The 22,806-nt window shown below is 34.0% G+C and overlaps 1 long non-coding RNA gene across 1 annotated transcript in view; it reads right to left on the minus strand.

Annotated features, from left to right (window-relative positions):
- LOC127553660 (uncharacterized) overlaps nucleotides 1-22,806 on the minus strand; it is a 52,077-nt gene that overhangs the window by 28,068 nt on the left and 1,203 nt on the right. The window lies entirely within an intron of this gene.

Genomic DNA, 22,806 nt, shown 5'->3' on the forward strand with positions numbered 1-22,806 from the left:
AAGTATCACTTTTGTAAAACCAGAAATAATATGGAGGAATAAATGAAGTTCAGCCATTATAACTTTTATCTTTAAGCAAAACATTAATCTATTCAATTCAGATATTACAAAATCTTTTTTATGCCAGAGCAAAAATAGAAAATTATAGTTATCTTTGAGGGAAAGCATATTTTCTCGGAGAATTGTCTAAATAGAATTCAGTTTCATAAGCAATAGTGTACTCCCATGGTTGAATAAACAGGGTAAAACTAATGGCTCTGAATTTGGAATTATGCCCCAAAAGTTATCAAACTGTGCATACCTTTTGATCCATCAGTGTTATTACTGGGCTTATATCCCAAAGAGATCTTAAAGAAGGTAAAGGGACCTGTATGTGCCAAAATGTTTGTAGCAACCCTCTTTGTAGTGGCTAGAAATTGGAAAATGAATGGATGCCCATCAAATGGAGAATGGTTGGGTAAATTGTGGTATATAAATGTTATGGAATATTATTGTTTTGTAAGAAATGACCAGCAAGATGAATACAAAGAGGCTGAGTGAAATGAGCAGAACCAGGAGATCATTATACACTTGAACAACAATATTGTATAAGGATATATTCTGATGGAAGTGGATATCTTCGACAAAGAGAAGATCTAATTCAGTTCCAATTGATCAGTGATAGACAGAATCAGCTACACCCAGAGAAAGAAAGCTGGGAAATGAATGTGGACTACTTGCATTTTTGTTTTTTTTTTTAATTTCTGAATCCAATTCTTCTTGAACGAGATGAGGTGAGATCTTTCAAGACAGTTATAAAAATCGAGTAAGGCTTCATCTACTTCAGAGTTTGAGTAGGCCTGAAGGACTTTGAGTATTGATCCAAGAGCATATCTAAGTCCCCTTCCTGCTATCCTCCCATGACATCATTTTCTCCCTATTTCAACCAAATATGAACAACTATGTACTTATTGGTCAAGTTCAGTTTCTTGGGTAGTTCCCACTTTTAGAATGTGAGATCCTCAGCCAATGAAGAGGAGGGGGTATTTGTGTTAGGGACTATTTAAGTGTCAAACTTGTCCTTAAAAGGTGTCTTCTCCTTTCCATTGCCTACTTGAAGGGTGGGATGTCCTTCTTGTGAGAACATATAATAAACTTTGCTTTGCTTCTAGAGATCTCTCCAGCTTTTTTTATTAAATGGTGACGCCTCACCATTTCTGAACCCACATTCTTGTGCAACAAGAGAACTGTATGGATCTGCACACATATATTGTATCTAGGATATACTTTAACATATTTAACATGTATAAGACTGCCTGCCATCTAGGGGAGTGAACGAGATAAAATGAGATCTTTCAAGACAGTTGTGAAAATCGAGTAAGGCTTCATCTATTTCAAAGTTTGAGTAGGCCTGAAGGACTTTAAGGTCAAGGGCATACTTAGTGTCTCCTCCCTGCAAAGTGTCTCCTCCCTGCTATCTTAAGGACATACTTAAAGTCTTCCTGCTATCCCCTCCCTGTTAGCCCCCTAAGGGCATACTTAAGTCCCCTTCTTGTTATCCTCCCTATTTCAGCCAAATATGGGCAACTATGTACTTGTTGGCCAAGTTCAATTTCTTGGATAGTTCCCGCGTTTAGAATGTAAGATCCTCAGCCAATAAGGATGAGGGTCAGTGGTGGGAGGGGGTATTTGCATCAGGGATAAAAGCGCCGACCCTACCCACTACGGTGCCTCCTCCCTTCGATTGCCTGCTCGATTGGTGGGACCCCCGTTCTCGAGAACATAAATAAACTTTCCTTTGCTTCTAGAGATCTATCCTGTTGTTTTATTAACGGTTTCTGACCCACACAGGAGGGAGTAGAGGGAGAGAAGGGAAAAGTCGGAAAAGAAGTGAGTTCAAGGGACAATGTTGTAAAAAATTACCCTTGTAATTTTGTATTGTAATTGTAATTGTATTGATACAACCCATGTATCAATAAAAAGCTATAATTAAAAAAACAAAATGTTGTGCCACAGTTCCCTTTTGATGTCCTGACCTAATTTCCCCAATTGTTCTATTTAGTTACTCTGCCTCAAGTTATAACCTAAACAAACAAAAAAACTAATGGCTCTGTGTGCTTGACTAAAGTATATTATGGTAGTAGCTAACATTTCTAAATATTTACTATGTGCCAGGTACTGTGCCAACTGCTTTATGATTATTGTCTTATTTGAACCTTATAACAACACTGGGAAATAGATATATTCATTCATAGATAAGGGAACTGAGACAAACAGGGGTTATGATGAGACTTACTCAGAGTCATTCAGCTGGTAAGTGTCAAAGGCTGATTTGAATTCAGTTCTTCTTGACTCCAGGCCTGGTATTCTATCTAGTGTGCCACCTGGCTGCCTCTATAAGGCTATGGTAACTTTGTAAACTAATCTGTGAGCTAGGAAGCCCTTGCTTAAAGTCTTAAGAAGTTTCCTTCCTTATGTCAGAAATAGAGAAGTTAAGGTGAGAAAGAACATGTAAAATTGTCCAAAGAATTGTGAGGGGCTTTGGGGGAATAACAATGAACCTCAAATCAATTCAAATAATTCAATGAATCTCAAATCAATTTATAGTAGATAAATTAAGTATCTATTACAGGGCAGGCACTGTGCTAAAGTGCTGGAAAGACAAGAAAAAGATAGTTTCTGCCCTCGAGGATCTTATGATCTAGTGGGGGAAGACAGCATGCAAAAAGAAGCTAAAAAGCAGAGGTAGGGAGTTCAGTAGGTATTTGGTGCAGGAACATATTGTTCTTTGGAGTTGAAGCCAAGCAACACAGCTGATGGAAACTGCTTCCAGCTCTCCAATCAAAAAGGTGAGGGAAGTGAGGGTGAGCTGGAAAAGAACAGAATAAATACATTGATTCTTCTTGGTAATGAGATTTCAGGTGATCACCTTATCCTGGGTGGAATGGGGAGGGAAGGCATTTCTTTCATTCTTTTGGCATAAAAGATAATGTTATAGGTTCAATATCATAAACAGTTAAATCAACTAATACATTTTTATCTTGCCTGTTTATTTCTTCTTCCAGCGTAAAGGATTTACTTGTACCAGATATTCATATATAATTGATATCTGGATTTTACTACTTATCATTACCCAATTCCAGTCATTAATTACTTCTTAGATAAAACTTTTGTTTCACTTCTTGTCTATCATGCTCCCTTGATGAATCTAATCAATTTGATTTTACTTTCTCTAAATTTACAGGAAGACATCTATAGGATTATTATAAATAAAAACATTTTTAACATTATAGAATTCTTTGCTTCTCTCTGTTTCTGCCTCTCTTGTTCCGAGTATTTCTCATAGATCTTGAAATGACATTTTCATTGTTGGTAGAAAACTGAGCAGATGTCATCTTTAACAGCTCTGCTAAAGCCCCACTAGTGCAGTTTTAGTCTTGTTTTGCTTGTGATTGCTTTGAATAGCATATTTTAGGGGAGTGTAAAAGGAATCCTCTCATCCCCACTCCACCCAGCTCCTGAGCACAAACTAGACACCAAGAGATAAAACAATAGTTAAAAGCAATGTTGGACCATAGCTTAGATAAAAATTTAATCTGAGGAACTCCCAGAGGCAGCAGAGAAAAGAACAACATTAGCCTGAGGGCTTCTCAGGCTGATTTTTGTCAGCAGCCATAGCCCAGATGTAAGACTGAAGGAGTTTAACTCACTCCCGGAAGAGACGTATGGCAGACAAGCTACAATATAGGATAGGACTTGGAGTAGAGGACCCAAGGAGGCTGCACTGCAGCCAGAGATCAGACGATGGCAGCAGAGACCACAATAAAGGAACTGGGAACCATTCAGCACAGATGGTGCAGCTAAAAAGTGCAGCTGAGAACTCTGCTTCAGTGGAGAACATTCCCGGAACACAGCAGAACCTGATGACATCACCGAAGAACATTAGGGCACCAACAGTATCAAAGGAGAAGGATTTTCCTCACACAAATAGTGTGACCACCCAAATTCTCTGCATGTGTTTTCTGATTAGGTGGTAGCATGTGGAGCAATGTAACCTTGCATGTCTGAGTGCTCTCTTACTTATTTTTCCATGTTGTATGATTTAAAAAAAATTTTTTATTGCTATTTCGCTTTACTTAGCATAGACTCTATGGTCTATCTAGTAAAAGAAACATAGTCTTTTGAGTGAATACTGACCCACAAAGCAACTTGTATCTGACCTAACTTTCTGGGGACTTTGGTAGTTTTTTGACCTTCACACTCATGGTATTTTCTCTTAAATGATAACTATTTGTATACATATTTTTCCTCAAAGAAGTCTTTTCTAGTCTTCTTTTGTTTTGGTGCCTTCTCTCTAAGACCATCTCCTATTAATCTTGTAAATAGTCTGCTCGGACATAGATGTTTGAATGTTGTCTCCCCCATTAGTTTGTGAACTCCTTAAGAATAGGAATTCTAGTTGACTGAATCCTATTAGATTTTAAGTTCCCCGATAGCAAGACTTGTTGAATTTATTTGTATTCTCAGTGGTTAGCACAGTGCCTTTTACATAGTAACTACTTGATACTTGTTGAGTTGAGTTGAATGGAATTGAATATTATAGTAAATCAGCAGAGGCTAAAAGACATACTTTTAAAAGACATGTTTTTCCACTCATATGAGAGATGTTTTAACAATTGTTTTAAAAAGTTTGTACAATAAGAACTGAAAACAAAATAGCTGTCCCTTGAATGCAAAATGGATCAACAAATTGTGATATGTGAATGTATTAGGATATTACTGTGCTATAAGAAATAAATACAAGAAAATATGAAGAATACAGGGAAGGCATATGAAATAAGACAGAATGAAATAAGAGAAATCAGAAAAACATTCTACATAATCAATAAGCACAACAATGTAAATGTAAAGAATAGCACCAGTGATCAAAATTGAACATTATATAATTGAAATTAAAAGAGAGTCTGAGAATGTATTTATTTTCTTTGCATAAGTGGAAGATTATAAGTGTAGAATATTGCATATGCTATCAGAGATAGTATGAGATATTAATTAATTTTGATAAAAAAGAAATAGAGGAAAAAAGCAGTTTATTTATTATTTTAATTAAAGAGATGATTCTCTGAGGAGACAGCAGGATGGCTATATTTGGAAATGAAGGTGCTCCAAAAATAGAAGATATCAATAAATTCAAAGTTTGTTCTAATGATAGGAGAAATGGATTTCAAGTCAGGAGATGTGGGGTTGAATCCCAATTTTGCTACGTTTCCAGGTGAACTAAAGATACACTAAACCTCAGTTTCCTCATCTGAGTAGATGATCTGTAAGATCTCTGTGTGTTTTATTCTTTCATTCCTAAGTATGAAATGCTTTGATGGTATATTAAAAAATGTCAGATAGACAGTAAATAATGAAAAAGATAATATAACACTTACTGCTTCTGGGCGACATCTTTTTTGGTCTGATACATACCAGGTATTAACAAAAATGTCCTGAATACCTGCTACTTTGTTTATAAAAATCTCATTTAGCCTCTTAGATTAACTGAGATTAATTTAGAAAAACTCATCTCTTAGATTATCTAACAGTATTCTTTTTTTCTTTCTCCTCTGGATACCTTTTTTGTTAGCTAGATAAGACTTAGAACATGATCCTCCTCTATCATCTAAGTTCTAGCTTTAACTAAAAGAATAAGAACTTATAGTTGATATTAGCCAAGTTATTTAGACTGAATGTTCAAAATCCAGAAAATATTGGCACAATTTCTTTTTTAGTAAAAAGAGCTGCTGCTACTAAAGGAGATGCCAATTAGAAAGAAAAATGGAAATATAGGTTGGGACAATGAAAAAAGTTTCTCTTTTTTTCCCTGTTTTTTCCCTTTCTAAATCTCTCTCACAATCCAATCCTTAGGAAGTAATTTAATATGTATAAAGATAAAAATTTAGAGCTGTTCAATCATTTATGATACATTATTGATATGATTTATTTGATAACTCTTTAGTGAGAGATGTAACTTATGGAAAAATGTTTGACTTTAGGGAAACTAGCTTTCAAGGACACATTATAATTTAAAATGGGTCTTCCTCTCCTATTTTAGATATTTGTTACCCATATGAAACTGTAGGCAAGGAAAACATAGCTACTAAGCATCTGGAGTTAAATTTGAACTCATATTCTCCTGACTCTAGGACCAATACCCTATCCGCTAAGCTACCTACATGCCCTAATGGTTTGTTTTTAATAATGAAGAATGCAATAGATTCTTCAAATTTATGAGTTTGACTTTAATTCCAGGTAAAACTGAGGAAAGCATTTTGAAAAGACGGTTTGTTAGCATGTAGAAAGGGAAGCAGTAACCACTAAAAAACATCATGGATTAATTGTACATCATACAAAGTAATCTATTTTTTGATGGTGTTGTTAGTCTACTAAATGAGGAGATTGCTGTAAACATAGTATATGTGAATTTTGTATAGGCAATTGACGATATCTCATAATATCTTACCCTTAAGGTTAAAAAATCAATATTACAATTATAGGATGAGGAAGACACGGTTAGACAATGATACATATGAAAAGAATCAGAAATACAAGTTTATGTCAGCAAGGTGACATGGCAGCTGAAAGCAAATACAAAATTTGGTTGCTTTAATGAAACATAGGCTCTACAATAAGAGGAATGATAGTGCCATTGCTCTCTGCCCTGGGCAAATCAGATGTTATGTTGTGTTCAATTCCCTCGTCATTCAAATGATCATGTTGGACTAAATTATTTCAAAGGTCCTTTCTAGCTCTAACATTCCATGATTCTTTGTGATATATCCATGTGAAGGTAGGGAATATATTGACTCTTTGATGTCATCGTGAGCTAAACTTCAAGTACAATATGGTCACAGTTCAATTCTCAGTTAATATTTATTAATGAATAACACATTAGCATATATTAAGTCCAAAATGAGTTAATTTTGCACCTGAAGCAAGGATATATTATTTTATATTATTCATACCTTCTATATCTATTATATTTATTACATGTTATCTCTATTATGTCTTCTTTCTAATGGAATGTTATACTTAAGATAGTAAAAGTATAGTTTATAGATTTCTTCCTACAATTCTCAATTCAGTGTACTCAAGTATCTATGGGAGGCAGCTTTGATGCAATGGAAAGAATGCTGACCTAATCTAAGGGCCTGGCTGCATAGTCTAGCTGTTCCATTTACAACCTTGTGACCTTGAGCCAGTACTTTTTCCCTTATGAGACTCAGTTTCCATATTTGCAAAATGAAAGTTGGACAAAATGACCTCTAAAGTCCTTTCAGTCTCTAAATCTACTATTCTATAGTCTCATCAGTACATCTCTCACAGAGCTTATCATTCACCATAATTTCTAATGCTGTATGATTCTACTATGCCCTTCTGAAAATCTTCCACAGATGATCAACCTCACAAGCTAGAGGATTCCTTTTTAATATTTTGAGGACATCAATACAGTACTTGATACATTTCTGCATCTCATCTCTTATTTTCATTATGGTTTTAAACCATCCACTTTTATTATCTTGTATATTTTATGTTACCTTTATACAAGCAGAGATATATTCATATGTGGATGCATATATACACACATACCTGTATGTATATATATGCACAAATATATACATACATAAACACATTTATATATCTATCATATACGTTAGAGAATGCTGAACCTGAAGTCAATAAGACATAAGTTCTTGCTTGGCTCAGATATTTCTATATTCATGTGACCCTGTGGGTAAGTCATTTAACTTCTGTCAATCTCAATTTTTTTATTTATGAAATCATAAAAATGAGATATTTGTAACGTGCTTTGCAAACTTTAAAGCATTATATAAATATATATATAAATCATATACATATGTGTGTATAGAAAAATATATACATACATATATGTGTGCATTTGTGTATTTATACACATAACTACAAAACAATAGCTACTGATTGGAAGTTGTTTGGCTAAAGAGAAAATTCGATTTTCTCTTGGATGGCTCTATTCCTACCCTTCAGTCTGTGGAACCAATTATTCAGCCCAGCCCCTGTCTCTTCCTGCATTGGGAAATGCTTCCCTGGATCTGCCTCAGGAAATGGTTCAATAGGGATAAGAAAAGTTTGAGACCACTAATGCAACTGCTTCTGAGGGAAATAACTCCAGCACCCTGCTCACCAAGTCTACCTCCCCATTCCTTCCCCTCCCCCCCCCATTAGTTAGTTAATTCTTTGCCCAAAGGAAATCTATCAACAATCCAAGCTCATTGTTATCTTTGCTTTTAGGAAGTCTTCCATTGCCTCTCTGCTTTACTTCCTTACCCCTCCCAAGGGCTCTATTATAATTTTTTCAAGCACTTTGCTCCATTCTCACCTCCAAAATGACAATAACAACAACAACAACAACAAACCCACCTATCTTTAAAATGGTCACAGTTTCTTAAGTTTCCAAGTAAGATGAACAATGGAATATTATATCTGCCCAAGGACAGTGTTTTCAGTTACCTACTACATTTATATTTATGTATACAATAAAGACACACATATAAATTATTACTATTCTTCAAAGATGTATCAACAAATAATGTTAAGATTCACTAAAATATTTAAATTATTCAGCTATCCTCAGTAAAGAAATCTAATAAATTACTAGTGCTAAAATAAAAAATAAGCCAGTGAGACTTCTTGAATCCTGAAACAAAGTTTGTTGTCTTATTTTCAGGAATAAATGGCTTGCTAAACTGTCAAAAGAAATCCAGGAATATGTTAGCAGGGACTGGAAAAACACTAATCTAAAAATAGACACTGAAATTTATATTTGATCTAAGGGTTTCAGGAAATTTCCCAAGGCTATCAGCATATCAGTAAAAATATCAGTAAAAATAAAACAGTAAAAAGAATTAAAAATGAAATGCAAAGCATTAACATCTTATTTCAAGGACTCCATCCTCTCTGCCATCTTATGTATCATTTCTTAAACTGAAATTGTGAGAAATATTCTGTGAGCCACAAATTTTTCATCCAACTATTTGTAAACATATTTTACACAGTCCAAGTCTCAACACAATATAATACTATTATATTAATAATATATATACTTTTAAATTTATAAATGATACAATTAAGTATGATCACCAGTAAACTGCAAAATTCATAAAGTGATATTTTCATCCTTTGTGAATTATTGCTTCTTGGGGTTTAGTTTTTTTAATTTGTTTTTGTTAAAACTCAATAATCAAAATGCTTTCTACTACCCAATGTATATAAAAAAGAAATCTATAATGTGTTTATAAATATTTTCTTTATAAACAAAATATTATTTGTTTATATAGAGATGGCACAGATATATATGTGAGTTACAGACCTCTTAAGATTTTGGTTTATTTTTATATTAGGAAGATATATAAATGTATTTACATATAAACAGATATACCAAATGAATTTTTTTTAAAAAAGCATAACAAAAATACCATAAAACTTTTTTGTTTTTCCAAACAAAATTTTTATTTTTCATTTGTACGAGACAGTTTAAAAGTGTTTGCTTTGAATTGTGGATTTTATATCTGATCTTTCAGGTGAAAAGACCCACTTGATTGTCCTCAATAAGGTTTTGCCAATCAAAAATATCAGGGAAGATCAGAGAAGTGATTTATAGAATAACAAGGCTTTCTCACTTTTGATATAAAAAGTGAAATTGTTTGACTTTAATAAAAACGATTTCAGTATATGGGTATATGAATTCATATTTTTCAAACAGATGGTACAACAAAATGACTTATTAGATAGTAAAATGAAAATCTTGGGCTTTCAAAGACTATGCCAATGGACATTTAGTTCTGGCAGGTTCTGCCAAATTGAAAAAGCTTTGAGTTTAGAATTGGCAATAGCCTACAGGTATAATATTTGAAGACCAATCTAGTAAAATATAGAGAGGATCATCACTCAAAATAGTTAATAGGTGATTAATATTTTTGGTCACAGACATAAATTATAACCATTATGTAAGTCAAGGAAGGATTGTTATTTCTAACAATCAGTCAATCAATAAGCATTTATTGTATAAATAGTATGTGCAAGTAACTGGGTTAGGCCCTGGGCACATAAAGACAAAAGTGAAATTTCCTATTAGGAAAGAAACAGAACAAAGATGGAATGAATTTACTTTAAAAGGACCTTGGCTTGAATCCCATCTCTATCATTACTACTAGTATAACCACAATTTGTTATATATCATTTAATAAGCCAGAGAAACTTTTCCCCCATAAATAATTGCTCATATTTCTCTACAAATCAAAGTCCCCAATCTCTTGAGATTAAGTTTACTGACTCACTAAACAATTTATTAAGAATAAACACAAAAATAAAAATTATGATTTACAATATTTTAGAGGAAAGAATTCTGGGAAGATGACAGAATAGGTCAGAAAATATCAAGCTCTCCAAATTGCTCTCACAGACAAGACAAAATAACACCTTAAGGAGAAGGTTGAGTGATAAAAACAAGCAAGAGTTGGGGCAAAACAGTGGTCCTCTGGAGACAACCAAAACATATCTAAAGAAAGCTGTCAGGACAGAGGTTTGGTCCCCAGGCGAATTTCCCTAAACCAACAAACATCAAGTCCTGGGCCTTGCTGGATTAGGGAGTAGCCTTAGCTCCAGCCAGAGGAATTTTCACCTCCCAGACACTATAGGGAATCAGAGTTGGGGGAAAACTGTGGGAAAAGGAACGACAGCCCTGCATGAGAAGAAAGTAACACACACATGATGAAGCAATGAGGAAGGCAGACTAGGCTCCTCCCTGCGGGAAGTCAAAATCTTGAAGAAAAAAATGACTCCTTGAAAACTAGAATTGGAAAAGGAAAAGCCAGCAAAGTTATGAGAACAAGAAATAACTTAACAAAATGTCAGGAATGAAAAAAATAGAAGACAATGTGAGACAGCTCAAAGAAAAACAATTGATCTGTATAATAGATCAAGAAGAGAAAACATAATAATTAGACTACCCTGAAAGTTACAAAAAAAAAAAAAAGTCTTGATACAATAATATAAGAAATAAAGAAAATTGTCTTGAAGTGTTAAAGCAAAAAAGGAGGAATAGAAAAAACCCATCAATTATCATTTCAAAGAGTTCTTCCAAGGAAAACCTGCAGGAACATCATAGCCAAATTTTAAAAGTTCCAGGTCAAGAAGAAAATATTTTGAGCAAAACAAAAAAAAAAAAAAAAGAAAAGAAAAAGATCAAATATGGCAAAGCCACAATTAGAATCACAGAAACTTAGTAGTGGTTCATTAAAATATCTCAGTCTTGGAACACTACATCAAGAACAAAAGAGGTTGAGTTGAAAATATTAGACCCAGCAAAGTTAAGTATAATCCTGAATGAGGAAAAAAAAAGATATTCAATGAATTGCCAAACTTTCAGGATTTTGTTGCAAAAAGACCCAAACTTAATAGAAAATTTGGCATTTATGATCCAAGAGAAATATAAGGTAAACATCAAAGAACAATTCTAAGGCAAGGTAGCAGGTGAAATAATAATGATCAACAGTAGAATTTATTAGAAAAAAAAGCAGGGGTAGTCATCATTAATATTAGACAAAGTTAAAGCTAAAACAGATTTTTATTTTTATTTTTTATTAAAGCTTTTTATTTTCAAAACAGATGTGTGGATAATTTTTCAACATTGACCCTTGCAAAACCTTGTCTTCCAAATTTCCTTATCCCTTTTCCCCTCACTCTCTCCCCTATATGGCAAGTAATCCAACTTATGTGAAACATTAAAAATGTATGTTAAATCCAATTGTGCTTACATATTTATACAATTGTCATGCTGCACAAGAAAAATCAGCTCAAAAAGAAAAAAATGAGAAAGAAAATAAAATGCAAGCAAACAATAAAAAAGAATGAAAATGCCATGCTGTGATCCACCCTCAGTTCCCACAGTCTTCTCTCTGGGGTAGATAGGTTACTTCATCACAAGATCATTGAAACTAGCCTGAATCATCTCATTGTTGAAAAAAGCTATGTCCATCAGAATTGATCATGGCATAATTGTCTTGTTGCCTTGTACAATCATCTCCTGGTTCTGCTCATTTCACTCAGCATCAGTTCATGTAAGTCTCTCCAGGCTTGTCTGAAATCATCCTGCTGATCATTTCTTATAGAACAATAATATTTCATAACATTCATGTACTGTAATTTATTCAGCCCTTCTCTAACTGATGGGTATCCAGTTTCTTGCCACTACAAAAAAGACTGCCATAAACATTTTTGCACATGTGGGTCCCTTTCCTTCCTTTATGATCTCTTTGGGATATGTCCATTAGAAATGCTGCTGCATCAAAGAGTATGCACAGTTTAATAGCCCTTTGGGCATAGTCTAAATTGCTGTCCAAAATGGTTGGATCAGTTCACAACTCCACCAACAATGTATTAGTGTCCCAGTTTTCCCACATCCCCTCTAGCAATTGTCATTATCTTTTCCTGTCCTCTTAGCCAATCTGAGAGGTATGTAGAGGTATTTTAGATTTGATTTAATTTGCATTTCTCTGATCAACAGTGATTTAGAACACCTTTTTATATGGCTAGAAATGGGTTTCAATTTCTTCATCTGAAAATTATCAGTTCATATCCTTTGACCAATTATCCAGTGGAGAATGGCTTGAATTCTTATAACTAGAGTGAATTCTCTACATATTTTAGAAATGAGGCCTTTATCAGAACCTTTGACTATAAAATGTTTTCCCAGTTTATTGCTTCCCTTCTAATCTTGTCTGCATTAGTTTTGTTTGTACAAAAAGCTTAACATAACCAAAATTAAATATTTTGTATTTAGCCACAATTCTTCTTTAGCCATAAATTCTTTCTCCCCAAATGTGAGAGGTAAACTATCCTTTGTTCTTCTAACTTGCTTATAATATCACCCTTTATGTCTAAATCATGAACCCATTTTGATCTTATCTTAATATATGGTGTTAGATGTGGATCATTGTCTAGTTTCTGCCATACTAGTTTCCAAATTTCCCAGTTTTGTCAAATAGTGAGTTCTTATCCCAGAAGTTGGAGTCTTTGGATTTGTCAAATGTTAGATTACTTATAGTCACTGGCTATTTTGTCCTGTGTACCTAACTTATTCCACTGATTGGCTACTCTATTCCTTAGCCAGTACCAAATCGTTTTGATGACTGCTGCTGCTTTATAATATAGTTTTAGATCTGGCATAGCTAGGGCACCTTCATTTGCATTTTTTTCCATTAATTCCCTTGAAATTCTTGACCTTTTATTCTTCCAGATGAACTTATTTTTTCTGGATCTGTAAAATAATTTCTTGGGAATTTGATTGGTATGACACTGAATAAGTAGATTAATTTAAGTCATATTGTCATTTTTATTATATTCGCTTAGCCTACCTATGAACATATTTTTCTAATTGATTAGATCTGATTTGTATGGAAAGTTTTATCTCTTTTAATTAGATCTATTTTTGCTTTTGCTTGATCTGAGATCAGGGTTGCTACCCCTGCTTTTTTTCAGCTGAAGCATAATAGATTCTACTCCATCCTTTTACCTTTATTCTAAATGTATCACTCTGCTTTAAATGTGCTTCTTGTAAACAATATATTGTAGGGTTCTGTCTTTTAATCCAGTCTGCTATTTGCTTCTATTTTATGGGAGAGTTCATCCCATTCACATTCACAGATAAAATTACTAACTGTATTTCCTGCCAGCTTGTTTTCCCCCAGTTATACTTTCTCTTACCTTTTCCCACTTTCCTCTTCCCCAATATTTTGTCACTGACTATCCTTTCCCTCAAACATCCCTCCCCTTTTGCAGCCTTTCCCCCTTTCTTATACCTTTCCCCTTCCACTTCTGTTCTCCCTTCTATTAGCTTCCCTTTTCCTTTCCTATAAGGTGAGACAAGCTTCTCTGAGAAACTAAATGTTTCTGATATTCTCTTTTGAGACAAATCTAATGAGATTAAGATTCACACAATGCTCATTCCCCGCCCTTCCTTCCCTCAATTTCAATAGGTCTTTTTTGCCTCCTCATGATATATAATTTATCCCATTTTAACTCCATTTTCTTCTTCTTTCAGTAGAATCCCCTTTCCTCCTCTAGTTTCTTTTTTTATATTATTACAAAAAAATCAAATTATACCTGCACCATCTAAGTATATTCATTACATAGATACAGATCTCAAGAGTTAAACATAAATCTTCCCATAAGGGATATAAACTTTTTAATTTTTTAAAGAAAATTATTTTTTCTTTCCTTTTTACCTTTTTATGCTTTTCTTGAGTTCTATATTTGAAGTTCAAATTTTCTATTCAGCTCTGGCCTTTTCATCAGAAATAGATGAAATTCACCTGTTTCATTGAATGTCCATTTTTCCCCCTGAAAGATGATGCTTAATTTTGTAAGATAGTAGATTTTTGGCTGCTGACTAACTTCTGGTGCTGAGTAGGTGTGGCCAGGTCCCACATTCTGGAGTCTGGGGACTCACAATTTGTCTTATGTATTTGCTTTGGGTATCTCACAGATAATCTGCTGAACCACTGCCTTGTAACCAGGACACAGTAGCCTAAGAGTCTTACAGTAGACTCTCCAGTGCATGGATGCAGTAAAGTCCTGGCTCCCCACCCTAGTTTCCTGCCCAGCTCCCTGTCTTGATGTCTGGCTCAGCAGCCTCTCTTTCTGCACTATTGAACAGACCTTTTCTGAAGTTCTTTGAAAGAATCTTCTTATGGAAATTTGTTGTACTCCAAATATCTGTGGGTTCTGTCACTCCCAAACCAGTTCAGATGCTTGATCTGGTCTTGATGTAAGGAACACTAGGAGCTCAGATAGAGACATACTCTCCACCATCTTGGCCCCACCCATTAAAACAGATTTAATCAAAAGAGAAAAATAAGGACACTACATTATTTGCCAGCCATATTAATCTGTATTGTTTTAGAACTATTAAAAAAAAAACTAGACAGTATAAGATTGGAATATTACTGTGCTATCAGAAATGATGGGTTGGTGGATTTAGAAAAGTATGGAAAGACTTGGTCTTATGAAGAGTGGTTTTATTCACCTTCAGAGAAACAGAGAAAGCAAAAGTAGTAACTTTACTACTAGATGTATATGAATGTATAAGAGTTTATGATTATAGATATCTCTATATACATACATACATACATATGTGTTCGTATAGACACACACATATTTAAACTAGAATTTGGAAAGGGGAAGCAAAGTTAAAAGAAACCAAGGGTGTAGGGAGTATGTAAGAAAGACTAGCACCTTTGGAGTAAGGGCTGCCAAGCCCTCTAGTTAGCTGCTTTCTCCTTTTGGTGTCCATCTAATCCACCTAAGTCTCACATGTGGTACAAGAAGCTGTAGCATACACAGTGATCACATTCCAGTAAACTGTTTTGGCAGACAAGCTACACCAGGTTGAAGGTAACCAAGTGGTCTCAGACTTTACAAGGAGTTAGAGGGAGTGTCTACCCCAAACCTATGAAGACTTCCCCTGGGGAAATGGGCAGATGAGAACAATTTGTTCCAAAGGCCATGAAGGCAGGGAATGTAGGTGTTGAGGTGTGCTCAGAGCTTGGTAAGACATCAGAGACACTAAGGCCATCCACTGCATCTTGAGCGATCACTAGTCATCTTGACTCTGTCCTGCTATTGGATAATGATGTCTTTAGAAGAGAATGCGAGGTTGACAACTTCATGTACTTACTTTCCAATTTACGCATGAATCAAAAGATATCACATGCCATTTTTCCATTCTTAAATGATCTCAAAGTCCTATGGCAACAGACGAGTGGCAAAGCAGCAAGCGCTGATAGACTGAGAGCTGTAGTCACAACCCTGCACATAGGTAACCTTGGTTGTCACTGGAAGCAATAGTGGGATTCAGCAGCCCCTTTTAAGGATCACACTGCTTCCCTCCAGGAAGAGGCTAGAAAAGGTGCCCTAAAAATTGTCTGCTTACCTAACCCTGGCTCAATTACTCAGCAGGCAGGGTCCTACAATATGGTAGAAACACTAAAAATGGACAGAAGCTTCTGAAAAGCTGATTCTTCTCACTACCCAGAATGTGTCTATACTTATAGACAAGACAAAAATCTAGTAGACCTGAAAGAACAGCTCTTGTTGTAAGAAAACTCAACTGGTATTATAGCCAAATAGCAGCAATGAGTGAAATAAGGTTGGCAAATTAAGTCCTCCTTACTGAAATAGGAGCTGGATCCACATTTTTTTCTGGAGTGGCCACAGTGAAAGGGAACACCTGAAGCTGGTATAGGATTTGTAATCAAAACTAATCTAGGAAACAAGTTCTCTTGTCATCCAAAAGTAGTGAATGGTAGAATCATGACAATGCAATTTCCACTTGCAGGAAAATGCCATGCCACCATCATCAGTGTCTATGCTTCCACCAGGACAAATACTGATGAGTTAGAGAAAAACTGGAGAGCCTTATCATCAATGTGCCCCCCAAAAAGGACAAGTTTATGATTCTGAGCAATTTTAATGCTAGAGTAGGCTCAGACTATCAGACATGGCAGGGAGTCCAGGGAAGAATGGAATTGGAAACAGCCAGAACAATGGTCATTTACTGAAAACTTGTGCATCTCATGATCTTCTCCTCACCAACATTGTATTCCATTTCCCTAAGTGCAATAAAACTTTGAAGCTCTACTCTCACAGCAAACATTAGCATTTAATAGACTATATGATTGTAAAAAGAGACAGACAGGATGTGAAAGTGACCAAGGCAATGTGTGGTGCAGAGTGCTGGGCTGATCATAGATTTATCTTTTCCAGGCTATATATTCACATTCAACAAAAATGGTTGTCCCCAAGGCAAAAAGACTATTAAAAGAATCAATGTCACCAGATTAGAGTGCTTCTCTGAGAGGGAAATTTGTTGCCAACTTGGAGAGTAAGTTGAGCCAACAAAAATTGGCATCAATGGAGCACTAAAGGAGTGGGCAGCTTTCAGAGATTTGGTGTATAGCACTGCATTTGCTCATCTGGGTCAGAATTGATGCTGAGCAAAACAAGCAGAACCAGGAATACATTGTACACAATAACAGCAAGAATGTACGGTGATCCAAGGCAATCTCAATAAACTTGGGTAGAAAATACCATCGGCAGCCAAAAAAAGAACTATGGAGATTGAATGTAAATCAATACATGCTATGTTCACTTTTTTTGTGTGTGGAAATTTTAAGAATTAATTGTAGCATACTTGCTACAAATGGAAGGAGAGGGGGAAAAGTAAAAAGTGCACAGCAGACAACAAAAGAAAACTTATAAGGAAGCAAACAAAAGATGGTTGGGTATGAACACAATGTATAGGCTTTCTTGAAATGGAAATTTATTATTTCATATTTTTAATTCTCTCGTCTGTTATGCTGTGAACATGGCAATTTTTTTTTCTAGTTTGTATTTAGGTGTTAAATAAACACAATTAAAAATTTAAAAAAATTTATATGTTTTAACTAAGGGAAAGACTATGGTCAGTCATTTCAAACCACCACTATTATTACTACAGATGACTAAGGAAAGCGATTGCACAATTTAGTTTACTCAAGATATCTAGTAAAGTCTGTTCTCAAGAATTCTTTTTTTTCATTGAAAGATAAAAGCCAAAATAATTTCATCAAGAAAATCATTCCATCTTTTTTTTTTTCAAGTTTTTTGTTTGCCTTCAAGTTATTTCTATCAATTCTTTCAGCCTCTTAAAAACTATGACAAAATTTTCACAAAGAATAACTTAAAATAATTACTCTTCATGTTTCCCTGTTTCTTCAAGGTTCAGCAATATTTGAAAAAGATATATTTCTCCCCATTGTCAAAAAATTATCACACTGAAAATTTTGGATATATTAAATTAAAATATAAAGCAAATATCTTGCAAAACAACATCTTACATGCTGCTTTAAATGAGAAAAATATATTTATAATATTGAAGTAAAAATTAAAATATTATACTACTACTAATAAAATTATATATAAAAATATAAAAACATTTTGTATAATTCAATAATAAATTAAACCTATGCAACATAATAAATTTAGTCAGTTTATAGGGTGAATATTCCTAATTCTATTGTGATCTATTAATTTTTCTACACATGTTCATAAATTAAGTAATATTATGTGTTCACTACCAGTGTTTCAAAATTCTATGGTTTGTCTTTTTTATTTTTTACCCTAGCAAATTCTACAACTAAAATTATAGGCAAGAAATGTCCTTTCTCTAGATTTATTATCTATTCTCACCTGTCCAAGTGCCCCCTCAGTCTTAGATACAAGTTTCTGTTTTCAGTATTGGCTATCGTTGGTGCAACTTTTTTCCCCAGGATTATCTGTGCTTTCTGGGAAACAAGCATTGTCCAGCTAGTGTTTCTGTGTTATTCCATTGTTTCTAGCGGATAATTTATTTCATTTCTTAGGCTTCCTTTCCCCCCCATTTCTTCTTTACCTGAAAGTTGTCGCATACAAATATTTGCATCTGATTAGAAAATTTCTGTTTATTTTCTATTTCAAATAACCTAATATTCTATGAACACTAAAATCTTTCACCAAGACTTTGTCATATTGTTTTCACTTATGATATGAAATAAGGGACTCATATCTTTTGCTTGTTTCACAACATTTGCTTATTTTTTATTTTTTTGCCATCTGCTTCCTTCAAACAAAACAAATATTCTCTTCTTAAGACATAGTTGACATATTTACACACATCTACTCTAAATTATAATAGTACTTGTTTTCTTGATGGTAATATTCTTGTATCAAATTGTGGTAAATCACCACAAGGATGATGATCATTCATTCTTAGTATTTTCAGACTTTGGAACAAGTGCAGTCATCACTCATATTTTATTCAATAGTTATAGCAGACAATTCTGATTCTTTGATTAGACTGTGCTAATTGATACATACTGAACAGAATCTTGGAACCATTGGTCTCTTCACCTTCATAAAGAATGAATTTAATCTACTGATAACACTCTTTTGCTCCTTTTGTGACCTCAATCTTGCTCCCAAGTTATGTTTCAAGTGGCATTTCACTGTTTAGTTGAGGGAACCTACTTTCTGATCAACCCATTGGTGAGCTATCTTTTTTTATATATATAAAAGACCCCTGTTTTCTGCCTACTCATGGATAAACTGTTACATTCTAATCCAAATATACTTTAGCTACCTTGCAGTCATGATTTTTTTGTGAAAGCCTCTATTTTCTCAACTTCAATATGTCTTATAAACATATTTCAAGTTAAAGTCTCCTAACAAAAGCATACCTGGTGTTTGAATGATACAGCATAATTCACAGAATATCTAATGAATATATTGTTCAGTCTGATCTCCCTATGAATTACATCTAAATGTTCTAAAATTTGAAAATTTTATTTTCAGTATTCTTTTTTTTAATTTTCTGTATCCGACTTAAAATTAGGAGATTAATAAATTTCTAGTTCACAAATCACAATACTTAATACATCAATTTCCATTTAAAAATAGAGTTAATATAAAACTATAACAATTATTTAAATATATAGGGTGATAGAAAGTAAGTGATTCACCTAGGGCAGAAAACAGAGTGAACAGGATATAGGTAGCTTTGGCAGAAAATAGCAAAGTTGTAAAGAAGAATAAATTTTGGGGAAAACATTAATGGCTATCATTTTGTAGAACTATTAGTTGCTAAGATTATACGATGATCAATTCTGATGGACTTGGCTTTTCTCAACAATGAGACAATTTAGGCCAGTTCCAATAATCTTGTGATGATGAGAACCATCTACACCTAGAGAGACGACTGTGGGAACTGAGTGTGGGTCATAATATAACATTTTCACTTCTTTTGTGGTTGTTTGCTTGCATTTTATTTTCTTTCCCATTTTTTTCCTTTTTCAATCTGATTCTTCTTGTGCAGCAAGATAACTGTATAACTATGAATATCTATGTTGGATTTACATATATTTTTGCCATGTTTAACATATATTGGATTACTTGCCTTCTAGGAGAGGGAGTGGGGGGAAGGGGAGGAAATTGGAACACAAGGTTTTGCAAGAGTCAATGGTGAAAAATTATCTTTGCATATGTTTTGAAAATAAAAAGCTTCAATTAAAAAAAAAAAAAAGAAATTAGTTGCTAAACCTCAGTTACCACTTTTTGTGGCTTTATACTCGATCTATTTTCTTTTAATTGTACCAGTTATCTTATGCCTCTTATTTGCATTGGAGTCCAAATCTCTTTCTTGCTTGCCTGGCTTCTTGTTTCTCTAAAGTCAGGACACCTAAACATAACTGGAACCCCTCTACCTTCAGCTTCCCTGCTTCTAATTCTTTGGCCAAGGAAAGGTGAACTCAATGTACATATTGAGTTCAAATTGGATGCAGAAAATCCAATTTGATATAGCTCCTTGTCTTTAAGTACTTTATATACTTAATCACCCCATAGTATAAACTCTCCTGTTTGGCATTCAAAGTCCTTTTTTTGGTTGATTATCTATTACTCTATATTCTAGCCTAGCTGTACTTGCTATTTCCCCATACATGATGTTGTAAGTTGACCCCTATACCTTTCATAGCTTATATCTTATAACTAGAATTCTCTCCACCCTCACTTTTATCTCTGAATCTCTAGCAACTTGAAGATTCAGTTGAATTGTCACCTCTTTCAAAAATTTTTTTTTCAATTCTCCCCTTATTCTTCCAGTCCATCCTTCATCGCTGTCCATTTATTTTCTGTGTATGTTATTTATCTGAAAGTAGACTATGTTCCTAGTACAGAGCATCTTAATGTTTTTGGGACATTGTTCCCCTTTGGCATTCTGATGAAGCCTCTAGGCTTCTAGTTCCCTTTGAAGGATATTGTAGAGATGGATTCTGAGATGAATAAAGTAAACTATATTGAATTATAAAGGAAACTAATTATATTGAAATAGCTATCAATTTTTTATAATGTATAGACCTCAATTAAAAATCTGCTATAGTATAATCTAAATTTATTGGTGACAGAGACCATTTCACTCGTGTACTTGTATCCTCTTTACATAGCAAACTAATACATTAATAAAGGTTCATTGGTTGATTGCTTAAATATATGCACACATGTGACATAAATGTTTGTATATGGGTATATAATTAGTGGAAGAAAATATAAATTTAATATGTATAACCATCAGTAGATTAAACTCTTCATTCCAAATAATTCATATGTATATATATATATGTATATATGCATATATATGATAGAGTTAAAATCAATAGATGGAACAAAATTGATTATGTCTCAATGAACTTCAAAAAAATAAAAAAAAATTGCAATAATGATTCCAGGTAAGGAAATAAAGCTAGTAAACTCAAGAAATATAAATAGGGAAACCACCATATTCTTAATACCACCATGAACGAGAGAAGATTAAATGTATATACATGACAAATGGCATAGTACCTAAGATCTTAAAATGAAGGCAAACTGCAAAAAGACATTAATAGCAACACACTAATAGTAGGCGATCCCTCCTTTGATATTGTCTGAGTCACTTTGTTGAAACTGTTTCCTCATCTGTACAATGGGAATGATAACATTTCTTAAGTGACCTTTCAAGCTTTTTACACACATAGTTCATGGGAGTCACTTGTATCTTATCTATCTGGACCTAATGTAGATGCATTATGGTTTAATGATTTATGATTTTTTTGTTTAATTAATGAGCTAGAAATAAAATGTGAGGGGAAAATCTGGAAAGAAGGGCTTCACACAATGATCTAAATTTGGAAAAATTTACTTGAGGATTTAGAATCTAATAGGTAAAATGTCAGAATGTCAAATGTAGGCTCATTTTAGATAATTTCTTTCATGGTTAAATTAAGGTTGCCATATGTCTGGTATTTGTCCAGACAGTCTAAAAATCAAGGTTTCCATCTGGTGTCTGGGCAAACCTGCTAAAAATCTAGGAGTGCAACAACAGCTGTTACTGCTATCATTCCCTCCAAGACTGTTTTATTTTGCCATTCCTAGATCCCAAGGCAGTTTTTAATTTGGATTGCTTAAAATTTCAATACTACTCAACAGCTTCAAATTGAGTTTACAGAAGAAGTTAAAGGAAAGTTTTTTGAAAAAGAGACAGAAGGTCCAGCAATCCTGCATCAAATATTGTAAGAAATAGAAAATTTGTTAGAGATATAATTTAACCCCCTACTTTGACAGAAGAGAAATCCCTGGTCTTAACAGGTCAAATTGAATTTTCCAAAGGAAATGTGATTAGCAAGATTTCAATTGTCAAGACTAGATCCTAATGTTATTTCCACTAAACCTGGAGCTCTAGACCTATATTTCCCGATTCTCTGAGTCTTTTAGTAGTGATAATTAGGTTCCAAAGTTTCTCAGTTGAGGAAGGATGGCGTTTTATTATTTCCTTTTCTACTTAGCCATTTAGACATTACCATTTGGAATCTAGAGGATAGTTATTGTCATTAGCATTTATAGATTAGCTAGTAGTTTAAGCATAAGACAGTAAACTTTATTGAGTAAAGCATTATGTTTTGAAGAGTGGATTTACTGTTCCATAACAGGCTCATAAGCCCTATTGAGTGCCAAGATAGGACATATCAAGGATCAGCAGCAACTCATTAACAGGACTATATTTGAACTGAAAAACAAAAAATCGTGATTGGCTAAGCCTTCGTGCATACCAACAACAATCTTAGGTAAACCTAGAGACATCAATGGAAAGGCTGAGTCACAGGCAAAAAAAGAAAAACAGAAACAAACCTACAAACAGAA

This window comes from Antechinus flavipes, chromosome 3 (assembly GCF_016432865.1).
Source record: "Antechinus flavipes isolate AdamAnt ecotype Samford, QLD, Australia chromosome 3, AdamAnt_v2, whole genome shotgun sequence".
Lineage (NCBI taxonomy): Eukaryota > Metazoa > Chordata > Mammalia > Dasyuromorphia > Dasyuridae > Antechinus > Antechinus flavipes.